This window comes from Anomalospiza imberbis, chromosome 15 (assembly GCF_031753505.1).
Source record: "Anomalospiza imberbis isolate Cuckoo-Finch-1a 21T00152 chromosome 15, ASM3175350v1, whole genome shotgun sequence".
In the NCBI taxonomy this organism is placed as follows: Eukaryota; Metazoa; Chordata; class Aves; order Passeriformes; family Viduidae; genus Anomalospiza; species Anomalospiza imberbis.
Window position 1 is genome coordinate 8,409,848 of NC_089695.1, and position 14,969 is coordinate 8,424,816.

The window sequence follows — 14,969 nt, forward strand, 5'->3', positions numbered from 1 at the left end:
TGTGCAGTGTCTGGATTTTACATTGCTTTGGGGAGAATTCCTGTAGCTAAAAACTTCACTGGCAGGCTGGGAAGGCTAATGCCTTTTCCTGCAGACCACAAGGACTATGTCACAACAACATAAAAGTGATGCAGCAAATCACTGCAGTGCTCTGCAGTGCAGAACTGGTGCCATTTTTCTGTGCAAATAAGGTTTGCATGGACCTAGTTGGTACCTGAGCTCAACAATATCCTCAGGCAAACTCTTCTATTCAGTCTTACTGTGCAAAGAAAGGAAGTCTGCTTTGTGTCATCATTTTGAAAATGTAGAGGTCATGATACACTAGGAAATCCCACACAAAAAAGGCAATAAAATTAGATGAGGGGAGGTTTATGTAAAAAATGTCTCTTCCTCTAACCCAAGAACCAAGTAATGTCATTCACAGAGTGCTACTTTGAAGGAATTTTACTTGAGCATAATTTAATGTAAAACTGGTGTATCTGCATTGTTGTATACATCTTATCTTATTTTAATTTAACAAGACCTTAATATGAGTGTCCAAGGCCTGACCCATCTGAAGGGTAGCTTAGAAGAAAGTGCAATTGCACTATAAATAATTCACTTTGGTGCCTTGGCTACCATCCACTATAGCCCTTTTGATACCCCATAAACTCAAATGTACCATGCTATTTCTCTCCATTTTAAACTGCTCTCCCAGGGAAAGCAAATGGAATAGCACCATCAGACCATATGCTGTGGAAACCAGAGAGGGCATGAAATTACAGAGGTACCGACACGTGCTGGATTTTTCTGGCTGTTAAGTTCATGTGATAAAACACAGCTCATTCCTCTACCTCTGTGTGACATGCACTGAGAAAGTTTTAATATCACAACTTTGTGGGATGCAATACCATCTGGAGTGAGGATGGAGAGTTCTCCCCGGGTGTTTTGGTGAGCAAGAAGTGTGCTGGTGCTTGTCCTTCCTCATCTGCTGCTGAAACAGGGACAAAAGGAGCCAGTCCCACCTGATGGGCAGCTGTCCTTGGCTCAATAACTTAGGCATGATTGTTTCTGAAGTCCTAGGGTTGCAGATCTGGCAGAAGTTTATGAGAATAGTGAGTGCTTCAGACAAAAGATGCAGCTCTCTTTAAAACATTGTAGTGTCCTTGCTTATCCCACGTGGTCCTGCTCTGTGACATTCTGGAGATGTTAGACCCAGCTCAGGTACTGTTATGGAAAGAGAAGGGAGGGCTCAAGTCCTGTACAGGTGTTTGCATCAGAATCCTTTATCCATCTACATTTGGGTTTAGTTAAAAAAAGGGGGGGCGTTCACGACAGCCCATCTGCAGAGTCCCAGAGTTATCTCCATGACCTGGTTGCTCCTTGCTCTTTCCCTCCTTCCCTCTCTCCCTCCCTAAAGGTCAGTGAATGGATTTTGGGCTTATTCTGGAGTGAGAGGACTCTGGCTTGTGGGCACCTTGAATTTACTGATAAGGAATCTCAAATGAATTTTCCCCAAGTTATGAAATGCATGGCACCTCTAAGGCTATTGTCCCATCTGGCAGGAGACCTGGAATTCCCACTCTGCCTTGTACAAGCCTCCATTAAGCAGTGTAAAATCGCTCTATTTATAACTCATTTTAGGGTCTAAATCTCAGGATGAAGTTGAAATGACTAGAACTTCCTGGAAGGCAGCCAGGATTTGTCTTGCCCTTTTCTTTTTCCTCTGGAAGAATAAAACCCTCAGGACAGAAAAAGTAAGGTAGGGTGGGGTGAGGGGGAAGAAACAAGCTAGTGCTGGAGGGGAAGAAAAGCTGCTCCTGGGCCACAACCTCTTTTTGAAGGTATTACAGATAAGAGGTTGCCTTGGGGCCTGGTGTGGAAGGGACATCTTGAAGGATGATTTTAAGAATTGGTAATCCAAACCCCTTTCTACTCAGGCCTGCTGTTCCTACTCCCAACTGTACATTGGCCTCCCTTCTCTTAGTGCTAAGTTAGTTTTTTTTTCCCCAATTTCTCGAGTTATTAATTATTGCTAAAATAAGGCGTGAGAGTAGAGCTCCATGTGTGTTGCTTGATGGCAAATTCCAGGTTAAGCTGAAAACAATTTCCCGACTCAAGGAGCTTCCAAATACAGCAGTGACTCCATTTTGTGGGCTTGCAGTAATTTCAGTTTTGTTTTTCACTGCAGACTGTTTTCCTCAGCTGATTTTCTAAACCAGGCTCTGCCGTCCAAACCCTGAAAATCACATATTACACCACAAAACCCATCCTCTCTCCACTGCATCACTTGCATTTGGTGAAATTCTCTCTGGAGTTACTCATTTGCCTTGGTTATTACTGAATAAAACCTCCCACCACCAGCTCCTTCTGCTTTATTCTGCCAGCAGTGGCAATCCAATGTTTGTAAGGTAATTGCAGCCTCTGTGACCTGTGATGTGAAAAAGGCAATGGCAGCATGGTGGAATGAAACTGAGAGGATCAATTGGTCACTGAGAAGGGAAAATGTACCTGTTTGCAGACAGTCGAGTAACCAAGAAAGGAGAAAAATGAAAAAATGTGGCTTTAATAGTCTGGTAATGTGAGCAGTATGGAGGTGAGTCTCTGTCCTCTGCTGCAGGTTCAGGCTGGGCTCCACCAGGGTCCCTGGCACCCCCTGGCTGGTAGAATGTCAAAGGCCACCATGGGCATGTCCCCTCTGAGTGGTTGACTCTGTTGATGTCTACACCAATTAGCTCATCTTTGGAGACTGATGCTGATGCTTCTAAAGGAAAGCAGACCTGGGATCACTGGCATCTCTATAAGAGACTTGTGGATTTTGCAAAACACTCCATCCTGCTTCTGACAACAGCATCACTTTTTATTACTTTGCTTGCTTTACTATAGCTTTCCTGTAAGTTTTGGGGTCAAATGGGCCCCAAATGTCCCCTGACTCAGTGTGCTTTTCCTCCACTTTGTGTCACAAGCTGCAAATGGCCCATCCTGCTGTTGCAAAATGATAAATATGCTGCCTTCAGACCATGGAGACAGTGGAAGACATGATTAATATCCTGTTGTTGCTGGCTGGCAGCAGGTTTTTGGCATGTTGATGGAAGCAAGCTTTGTAATGGGTTAATGCCCCCTTGTTCATAAGCTTAACATTAAACACATGCTTAATAACTTTGTTTTCTCAAAGTGGAGCCTGCAGCGGGTGACTGAGAGCTGGACTTTTCTAGGCTCTCTGCTTTCCCTGGCTCTTTCTATAATGCTGTGGAAAGTAATTTAAATGTCTCCAGTATGTAAGTTTACCCAACTGTAAAATTGGGTATAATAAGGCTTGCTTACTTTACAGCTGAGGTTTAATTCAACAATGTTTGTGGTGAGTGCCAGATCTCATCTAGGAGGTATAACAGGAAAGGTGTTATAAATGGGCAGCACAGGGGGATGTCCATTAACAAAGTCATTGTTATAAGAAAAATCTCGCTGGAACAGAACCCAGAAATCAAATAGCAGCTGACAAAATCAGATAATGATCCTGTCTGTAAAACATAACCTTCCTGATAATGAGATGAAGGTGTTAGGAAGGGAGTTGGTGTGACAGAATGACAAGTGTCACTAACTGCCTGGAACCAGTCTGTGTGCCAAACACAACCCCATCCCACCACCTGGCTGTTGGGATGTACCTGCCTGGCACTTGCCCAGCCCTTTGCCCTCTGCACTTCTTCTGGTCAATGTGGCAGGAAGACTTTTCAGGGTAAAGCAGAAACCACATGGTGGGTTGGGAAATCTGCCTGCTGCACACTCATCTAGACCCCAAAAATGTCAATAAGAGCAATACACTTATTTTAGCTCAGCTGCCCTCTGGCAGCTTTGTTATGCTGAACACCCCTGTTGAACAGTGTATGTAGTTTGTTTCAAGTGCACATTTATCACCCTCATGGGTGATTTATAATATGAAGCACATTCAAAGAATAAAGAATGTGGTTTGTCCTGCCATAAAGGTTTTTGTTTGTGTTTGTCTGCAGAGAGAATCACTGGGCATTTGTGGGTGGTGGTGTTTTGCCGAAAGCTGTTGATATTTATTAAACTCCTCTGTGTTATGTTAAAGGCTGGAGGACAGCCAAGCTGGGCACTGTTTTGGTTGGCACATGGAAAACTTCATTGCCTCAAGGTGCCAAAAGTCCAAAAAGTGGTAGTAATAGGGTGACGAGGGATAAATTGCTCTGAATATAGATGACAATAGAAAAAGATCAGCTGTAGGAAGTGTGCACTGGGTGAAATCCAGCTGTGCCACACCCAAAATCTGGTTCCATCATGGGCAGGCAAATGTTTTGGGAATGGCTGGGGTAGCCATCCTTGCTTTTCTTCATCACTCAGGTGTACTCATTAATCTTAATAATCTAACTAATGATATGAGAATCCAATTTTGATTGTACCAGGGATGGTGTGAAACTAATGGTGTGCAAGCCAATGTGTCTCCCCAGGACTGCTGCCTGCAGAAGCAAAAACTCTTTCCAATGCTTTAACCAAAGTGGTTCCAAGTTGGCTATAATTTGGCCAACAATTACTTTGTAACATGGAAACCCTGAGGCCAGAAGGGTCTTTCTTATTCTCCAGCACTCTGTGGCTTTCCTGCCTTAGGTGTTTTCTTTGTTGTGTTTTATTCACAAACAAATTTGTCGTAGTCCAGGTGAGTATTTTAGATTTATTTGTGAACCATGTGGTGTTCAAATCACTTAATGTGAATTGTAGTAATGTCCAGAAGCTGTAGCTGTTTAAATTATAATTATCAGATCAATCAGGCAATCTGGAAAAGGTGCTCCCAGAGAAAAACATCCTTCTGGTTCTGCTTTACCAATGAACTCTACAGCTACTTGCACTCACTATATATTACAGTCCTTTTTTTGACTTTTGTATTTCGTGCTTCCACTACATAGCTCTTTGTTTTCAGTGTTAGGAATATGTGGCCCACTTCTCAAAAATTAAGGGCTTCCAAGGACTTCAATTAAATCTGACTTTCTAAAGAATTTCCTTTACTAAGCAACACATCCTTTGCTTCTTTTTCCCAGCCTCTCCACAGTGGAGACTTCTGCTGCGAAAGAACAGTACCACTGACTTTGATAGTTTCCATGTTACCCTTATAAGTGTCTCCTCTGCATATTAATCTTCCCCTTGCATGTTGACACAAGCCAGGGACTCAGTGCCTGGGATGGAGGGGGAGTTCCCCTGTGCCTGGCTCTGCACAGGGCTGTGATGGGGACGTTGCAGAGACCCCTGAAAGCTGCTGGCCAAGGACATACTGAGGGGCTGGGCTTAAATAAGCCTGGCAGATCCTGCGTAAATGCCCTTCAGCCAAGCCTGCCTCTTACACACACGGTGGGTAGGATAAAAGAAAGTCAGTGGATGAGAGAATGACAGGCTAAATAAGCAGACAAAAATAACAAGTGTACATTCAGCCAGGGCTCAGATTTCAATCTGAGAGCACAATGCATTTCATTGCATTAAGGGCCAAGGGATAAAACACGTCTCATCTCTTTCACAAGGGTAGCGCACTGGACATGGAGATCAGTCAGCAGCCCCTCTGTGTGTGTGAGGAGAGGGCTGGGCCTGCAGGGCCCTTTAGTGACACAGAGCAAGACCCAGAACAAGACCCACAGCTGGACTGTGGCTACAGGGACCTGGCACACGTGAAACCTGCTCTCCTGGGGTGATGCTGATGGTCCCACGAATGAGGAGCTTCAGCTATGCAGGCAGAAAGCAAACGGGAATGCCTGGCTGTGCCAGACACATGCTGCCCAGCCAGAGTGATTCCCAAGAGATGGCTTAAAACTGAAGATAAATCAAAGGTCTTGGAGTTCAGGAATGGGCTGGATAACATTGCTGATAAAGGGAACACCACAGAGCTCTGACCAACAATTCCTTACGCTGTTTCTCCCTAAACATTGCTTCTACCATGGCAATCTGTTTCAAGGTGCTGCTGCTTCTTGTGCTTTCTCCCTCCTTATTTATTTTGAATGTTGCCTAATGTTTATCTCACTATCCAACTGACCTTTCACCTTTTCTCTTGCTCTTAAGACAATCTCTGGATTCACTTTGTCCTTCGAGTGGTGCTGGAGAGCCCAGGTGTGCATCCCAGACTGTCTGTGCTGTTTGTCCTGTTTCATGGGAGCACTGAGGAGCCTTCAGCTGCCAGCCCAGCTCTTTCCTCCTCCCAGCCTGGCAGGGACCAGCAATGCCCATGAGCAGGTTGTCAGAGGTGAAACACAAACTTTTATGCACTCTCTGTAAGTGTTAATGAACCTTGTAAAGCAAAAGCTCAGTGAAGTCTATCAAGCCCCAGCTGTTCTCCTAGGGGAAGATAACCTGGCAGAAATAGCTATTTGCTGAAAGATTCTTCCATTTCTAAGGCTGGTGTGGATATATAGGAGGTGCTTGCAGAGGGAGATGCTTGCAAAGGGATTGCTACCCTTGGAGCACTAGGTTCCTTCCAACATGATGATGTTTCCTTTTAAAAATGCCTTCTTTTCTCTCTTTCTCACATTTTTCTTCTAAACTCCTGGTCACTGCCCTCAATCCCCCTCCAGTATTTTTTCTGATGCCCAGGAGGGGAGCCCAGTTTTATCCACCCCACAGAAGCATACTCACAGAAACACAGGCTGGGTGGGGTTGGAAGGGAGCACAGCAGGGTCAGCTGGTTCAGCCTCCCTGCTCAGGCAGGGCCACCCTGGGGCACACTGCACAGGATTGCAGCCAGATGGTTCTGCAAGATCTCCAGTGAGGGAGACTGCACAACTGCTCTTCCCACAGTCAGATTTTGGAACCAGTTTATGAGTATTTTCTGGGCAGAATCAGGTTTCCAGAAGTGCATCTCAGTGTGCTTCTGGAGAAACTCAGAATTTTGTTCCCTCCCTTGATTGACTAGATCTGACATAAACACCACAGCTGACATTTCTGAAGTGATCATAGAGAGCACTTGGAGCCGAGCTGAGCTGAAGGGCAAGGATAAGATAATATCCACTGCAGTAGAGGATGCTGCCAGGTGCAGATGGCAAGTCCTAGGACAAAGGCAAAATGAAAGGGGAATGGAGTGACACTAAAAGGGAAAATCTCTCTATTTTGAAGTCAGTAACAGAAATGTTAAGGCTAAGCAGCCTCTCTTAGTTAGTTATTAATAACCTACAAATGATAATGAATTGACACTGCTAGCCTGGCTTCTTGCAGCTCTCTTGGTAAGTATCTGTTGTGTCAGTTAACATGAACATCTTTATTTGGATTAACTTACAGGAAAGAGGCAGGGGTATGCTCTTATAACCTACCTACTAGTTCAATTGTTCAAAGAAAAATTTTTCTTGATTCACTCTAATACCTAAGACAAAAGGAAGCTGTTTAGTTCTTAGAGGAAAAAATGTTCCAGCTTTATATAAAATATTTTTAGCATCACAAAAGATCTACAATCATCAGTTATTTCTTTATCGTTATGAATTGTCACAGTTGCAATTTTTACATTGGATATTTCTAGAGAAATAGAATATATTTCTTTCTGGTTCTGTTTTGTTTTAGTAAATTGCAAGTTGTGATTTAAGTTTCTCCATTCAGGTTTATTTCTGCCTCCCACTGGGATAATATAATCAACAATAATTACTATTGCTTTCATTTTTAAGAGAGGATTGATGAGCCAGCTCACCTACATGTCCTGAATGAAGTTAAATACATATTTTAAATACATGTTTTGATAGGTCCTTTTTTTTCTTTAGCTGCAAAAGGATATTATTTAGTACAAGAACCAAAGATGACAAATCCCAAAGGTGAATTTCTTATTGTACAAATTCCCAGGCAATAACTGAATGAATACCCTTTAAGTGAGGATGAATTATAATCTTTCTTTTGCAGATGAAGGGCCCATAGACTAGTCATGAGACTGAAAAAGGCATCTATGTCCTTCATCTTACGTAATATTTGACTGGGGATCACTAGATGGGCTTCAACACATCTTGAATGTGATGGCCCATATGCTTAAAATGTGTTCATGTGGCCATATGTTGAAAACTTCCCCAAATGCTGCTACTTCTTATTTTTAGGCTGTTTTTAAATTTTAAGAAAATGACAGTCGAATGTTGTGACCCCTGTTACTTCAGACTGTGCCAAACATATTGTAGTCAGCTACTCCACAGTGACCCCAAAGAGATGGAAAGTGTAGGAGTGGATGTTAGGGAAGCAGAGAGAAAAGCCTAGCAAGTGACTGCAGCAAGGAAAATGAAGACAAGTGTTTGGAATGTGCTGTGATTATTATCTTTCTATTTTCTTGGTAATAATTGTGCAAAAATTTTAATTCAGAAAGGCAGGTTATTATAATTGATAACCAAACTGTAATCTCTCTGTATAAAATGTTGCAGATCATCAGCGTACAACTCTCTCCATTTGCACACCACTATAATTTTATATTCTCATCTTTAAGGCTTGTTCATGCTCTTGCATGAATTAAGTCTCTTTCTGTATAAATGATTAGATTATGGACCTCTTTTGTGGTTATCACCTTCCTTTTGAACAAAGCAGATTTGAGTTTTAAACCAGAAATTATCAGTTGTCACTTCCAAAGTGGCACCCCCTGGTGAGCCATGCTGGACCAATTGCAAGACAAACAGATAAAGAAGTGGTAGGAGCTCCCTCCTACACCTGCATGTGCTTGCAGTGGCCACTGAAGCTGAATGCATAATGCAAAAGGTGTGTCTTTTCTTCTCCATTTCCTGCTCAAGAGCACAGTGTATGCTCACGTTGGGTGGAAAATGCCATTTCCCCATCTCTTTGTGCAAGTACTGAGCAGCTTACACTGAAACTGAAAGGCAGCAACACAAAAGTGTGCAAAGGAAATCACTTTCTGAGCTCAAATATATTAGAATATGAACCATGGCAATATAAAATGTCTAATCCCTCTATCAGTGCTGAGTCTTTAGTCTAAATGCTAAGTGGAAATGCCGTGTGCAGAATTAAGACTGAGGACTTGAACCTGATAGGGGATTACCTATCTGATATGACAAAGAGAAATAACCAGTGTTACTAGGGTTAACTTTTAGAAAAACTTTCTGGAGGGAGATTTAAAAGCTCATGCGTCTGAATATAAGTCTGTATTTGTCCTTTTCTGGGGTAAACAGACATAGAATCAGATAACAGATTGGGTTGGAAAGGACCTTAAAATGTATCTAATTCCAATGCCCTGCTGTGGGCAGAGACACCTTCCACTATCCCAGCTTGCTCCAAGCCCCTTCCAACCTGTCCTTGGGTCTTGGACACTTCCAGGGATGGGGCAACCACAGCTTCTCTGGGCAGCCTGTGCCAGGGCCTCCCCACCTTCACAGGGACGAATTTCTTCCTAATCTCTAATGTAACCCTGCCCCCTGTCACTTTGAAGCCATTCCCCCTTGCCCTGTCACTCCAGGCCCTTGACAAACTCCAACCCAGCACAGACACAGCACCTGACTAATGGCTGTGGTGCAAGTGGGGCATCAACTGCAATGCTGAGCAAACGAGGTCTAACACAGCAATCAGTTAATAGGCAAGTGTACTGTGCCCTCTGTGCCCTCTGCACTGACACCAGAGAACCAACACTCTGCTTTTGTGCCTGTCTGACTAAAGCACTCTGAGGGTAATTTTTCAGGCATGAGAGTCACCACAGCACAATTAGTACACTGCCCCAACATATCAAGGCCTCCGATGTGTTAAATATTTTGTAGTTTTTCTGTCAGTAACAAAGGTAATGTCAATTTTTTTTTTTTTTGATGCTTAGGCATGTTTCAAACACTCGCCATCAGACTGATACATCTGAACAAACAGAGAAAATTAATATATACAGCTGTTAGCAGAAATGTTTGGAAAACATAAAACATGATTTATCTGCTACTTCCTATAGCAGAGTGAAGCTCTACATGTTCTCTGCTGTGCTGCTTTGTTCTGGCCATCCCTCATGGCTCCCTGGGGCTTGGCTGGCCCAGGATCTGAATGCCCAGTTCTGACAAAATTGGGAAAAAAATTATTTTTAATTCAAGTCATAATTTAAAATATCCTTGGGCAATCCTATGAGGCTTTGGGGACTCTTCTAGGGTTAGCAGCTTTAAAAAGCCCAGAATCAAATTCTGTTACATTTAACTCCATTAATATCAGTCAGACTATTTAAAGGACAGGTTTTGTTGTTGGTTTAGATTTTTATGCTGTAAAAACACTATTCAGACATCTCTAACAAAGAAAAAAATTGTTTCAGCTCCTGCTACAGGTGAATATCTGTCATTTGAAGATCCATCCTGTGATGAAGCTCTGAACAGTGATGGAGCAGGTCAGTCCAAGTGTCACCACTCAACACGTCCAACAACCTAAAAACAGTGCTGTCCTCCTTCAAAGAGCTGGCTAAAGGTCTGTAGGTCTGCAGATACCTTTGGAAATGAGGGCTCTGACCATAAGGGCAGAGCAAAAGAAAGAAGGGGCTGGCAACTGGAGGTGAGACAGGAACCCTGCTTCCTCCTCGCTCTTGTGATGCATGGACCAGCCGGGTGCATTCTATTTTGGGTGAGAATTTTTTAAGACTTGTTTTGTTGACCTGAAGGCAATTTTTTCTCAGTCTCAGACCTGAGGGAAAACCCAGTGAGAGAAGTTGTGCTGGGAATTATTTGTTGGAATAAAGGTGTGTATATGTGTATATATATGTATGTATGTATGTATATGGAGCCCCTGAAAACCCTTCTGGCGTCATGCAGAGTTTGAGTAGAGAACAGCCCCCCCAGACAGTACCTTTGATTTATGCCTTGGAGAGGCAACACAGTGCAGCAGGAGCTCAGCTGAACCCAGAAGATATTTTGCAGCAACTGCTTGCCATAGGGGCACCTCATGTGGGGGTGCTCTGCAGGTCCCCCCTGCTCATGAGCCTGAGGTTTGTTTGGGCTCTGGGAGCTCTGGCCATCATGTGCTTCCCTGCTTGGTTCCTGGAAAGTTCCTTTCATGTTTACTCAGCCAGGACTGTCTAGTACCTCTTGGATAAGGTTAATGCAGCATCAGGAGGAGCTTCCCAGTGCCCTGGGATGAGTGGTGCCACACAAGTGCCAAGTACTTTTATATAATAAAGCACTTAATAAGCAAGTGTGCCTCTCAGAGAAGAAAATCCATGAGGAACTCTGCAGTGGAGAGGGCACTTGGTTTTCTATTGCTGTCAGTGCTCAATGAATACCCTGGAGAACTGTTTGAAATGAGTGGTATCTTCCAGGGAGATCAGGGTACTTCCAGAGAGGTTTTGCTCAGAAACCTGTGAAGCTTCTGTTCCTGTAGCTTTTGACAGCTTATAGCTTTCTCTATTTCTGTCATAATCATTCATTAGGTTTTGTCAAACTGTTCCAATTGCTATAGCAACTCTAATGAAATCTTGCTCTCTAAATAGCCACGCCAATTTTATCAGGTCAGAATCTGCCCTTTCCAACTAATTCACTACCCTCTGAACGTACTTTTTCCTCAGTAGAGAGTTTGCAGCCAGGAGGAGCAAAAAATTGTTAACCCAAATATTTTTTTTCTCTTTTCAGCTTAAACCAAATGTAGGATTTTTTTTTTTTTTTAATCATGTGTGTAGTCCACTATGTTTGTGGAAAGACAAACCCTCTGGAGAAGCAAGCCAAAGCCTGTCTCTTGTTCCTGTGATGCTCCTGCTGGCATTCCAATCCAAACCTGAGGATCTGGAGCAAGGCGATGAAAATTCACCATCATTACAATCCAGCATGTGTAAGATTTCTTTGAAATGCCCTATAAATCCAGGGAGAGGGTGTAGTGTGTATTTTATGATAAAATCTCTACTATTTCACTGCAGTAAGACCTGATCTGGCTTGAATTCAAGGCCCCAACAAGGAAGTCTATATTATATTTGCTGCACCCTGAGGCACTTAGTCACACCTTTCCCAATGAAATCCAGGACAGAATTTTGCAGTGCCTTTGTTGGCATGTGAGCAGGTCTATAATTGAATAGTAAAGGTCTCTTTTTACTACTTCCCTTCTGGGACAATGTCTCCTGTGCAAAAGCAAGATTTTCTTCCAGTTTCTGCCAATGAATGAGCTCTTTAGGGTGTTTAATTTAAAATAATTTGTTTCAGTTTATGGGTTGGAAGGAATAAGATGAAAGTAAAAGATGAGTGGCATGCTCTGCCCCGAGTTTCAGCTGCAGCCAAACAGCATCAATAGATATTACCCAACTGGACAGAGATTAAATTATTCTCTTTGGCAGGACAAAGAGTTTTTTTGCTAAACGAATGACTGAAGCCATACCTATAAATGACAGTGCCTCAATAATAAAACCACCATATTTCACAAGTTTTGAACAGAAAGCAGGGAAATGTGGAATGAATTCGGCAGCTGAAATAGTCTGCCTGATGTGTGTTAAGGTACTTTGAAAGGGTATTGTGAAACTTCCATTATATCTTCCTACATTTTACATGAGCAGACACCTTCCTCTTGCCTAGCTTGTATATGTTTCTCCACAAAAGGAAATGAAAAAACTTTTTCCTTGCTATCGGAGAAAAATGGTCAAACACCCTCTGAGACAGCTGCTATGTCCCCAAATCAGAAAACTGCCTAATAAGCACAATGCTATGAAGTCTGGGCTAAAGTACTGTTTTCATTTTGCTTGCAGACCCTCATCAATTTCAGCACCTGAATTTCATTAGGGATGGAATTTTGAAAGGTATTTAAGGAATGGAGTGGAGGCAGAGACCCAAGTTTTGCTAATGCACCATGCAAGTTTCATGCTTCGCATTTCCCCCTGCTGCTCGTGTGCTGTGCTGCCCTGTTTGCCTTGCTCCCACAGCTTTGGTGGCACATTGTGTTGATTGTGTGCCCTCTGACCCCTGTGCTGGCAGAAGTCACAGCAAAATCATTTGGGAGTGGCAGTTCAGGCTGGATATTAGGAAAAATTTCTATGCTGAAAGACTGATTAAGCATTGGAACAAGCTTCCCAGGAAAAAAAGAGGAGTCACCATTCCTACAAGTGTCCAAAAAAGGAGTAGAGATGACAATTTGTGATATGGTTTAGTGGGAAAAGTGGTATTTCGTCAAAGGTTGAACTTAATGATTCACCTCCCCAGAGGATGGCACAACCCAAATGTCATTGCTATCCTCTGTAGAATTTTGCCTTGTGCTCTCAAATAGGTGGGAGGAGTTTGGGAGGCAGGAGCAACACTCACTTTATAATGGTAAAGCGTGATCAGAATGCAGCAGGACTCAATAACAGATGTAAAGTTGGGTTGGAGAAGCAAGGGGAGGTTGGTAACCTGGTGGAAATGAGGAGTCTCTTGCCTGACAGCAAGAACCCCTCCAGCTGATAACCTTGATGAAGCTGCCCTTGGTACAGCACTCACTTGGCTGCAGCTGTTTTTAATTGTTTTCCACTCTCTGCTGAGATTTCCATCACCCACCCACACACCCTGTATTTAACCAGCACACAGAGCTTTCTGGAGATCAAGATCTGTGCTGCTCTGGGGACACAGCATGTAAGTACCATCCAGCCAAAGTCTGACTCTACTGGAAGTGGTGCATTTGTAGGAAGATGGTGCAGGTGAACATATGTGTTTTGTAGAAGTCCACAGATTAAGAACTGCCAGAACCATTATTATTTTACATTGCAGGTCGGTAGCAACCCATCAAATGAAAGGTGTAGGCTGCAGGCAGGAGTGCTCAGATTTCTCAGTGAGAACAGATGCAGAGAGAAAGGTCTGCAGGGCAAACTCAGGAGGATCATGTCTGAAATCGAAGCAGGGTCTGATTAAAATGGGAATATTTTGATGCTGGGAAGATTTAAGTATAGGAGATAGCAAAAAGCCAAAAAAGCTCTCCAGAAGTAATGTACAGATTCAAATGATGAAACTTTAGGGACTGGAAAACATGGCCTGCAGTGAAAGACAAGAACCTGATTCCAACACCCGCAGGTTGGCAGCGCCGCAATGATTGGAGTGGTTAAGTCAGACTGTGAAATTCTTCTCAGAAAACCACACTGCACTAAACTCTTTTTTTCTCTACTCATGTGTTCGATCAGAAATTTGTTCACTAAATATTTTATAATAATCTTATGTCACCTCAGAGTCTCAAAGGAATATGTTGGTACTTGGGAACTTTGCTTGCCTGTGTTATGGAATTTTGATTCCTTTTGTAAGCTTCCTTATCTTATTATACATTTAATAAGCTGCTCTGGCTGACTACATAATCTGAAATTTCTGCAGTTAGCAAATGCTTCTCTGCTTTAGCTTCTGCTGATCTTGACAACCAACCTGCTCACATCACTTAAATCACTAATCCCATGAAATAACTCAGTGTCAGTCTCTAGAGTACATAAAAAACCCTAAACAAAACCCTCATCTCAAATGTAATGTCAATCACCGAGAACAGTTATACATTAAATTTTAGCTATGGGGAAAGTAAAAGCCCAAACCTCTCAATTTCACTCATAAAAATCTTTCTAGTTGTGAGTTTTTAGAAAATGCTGTCTAATTCAATGCATGTATGATGTTAAATTACCATTTACCTGTAACTCTTCTGTTACCCACAGACATTAAATCTTCCTCAGCCTATGCCTGCCTCCTCTGGGAAGAAGGTGATAGCATTCCTTTCTTTCCAAGCCAGAAAGCAATAACTTCTTCTTCCCAGCATTTTTTTTTTCTGAGAAAGTCACTACAGAAGAATTGAGATATCTCCAGTATTGAAGATTACTTGAAAATAAATGTTTTGCTGGCTAAAATAATTCCCTTGGCATTTTCCCTTTGCCAAACCACATTTACATTTCTAGTCCTATTTAACTAGATTTTTTCCCACATCTGTTGTAAGAAATTAAGGGTTCATATTCTGGAAACTGTGTTTCTGGAGATAACTTCTGAAACTCAGAACATCTTTCCAGAAAGGAGGGCCCTCCCCTGTACACCCTCTGTCTCTCCAGGAATCCTTTGGGATGTAAAAGCTGTCTGGGGGCAAGTTTCTCATCATCAAAATTTCAAGAAACTTGT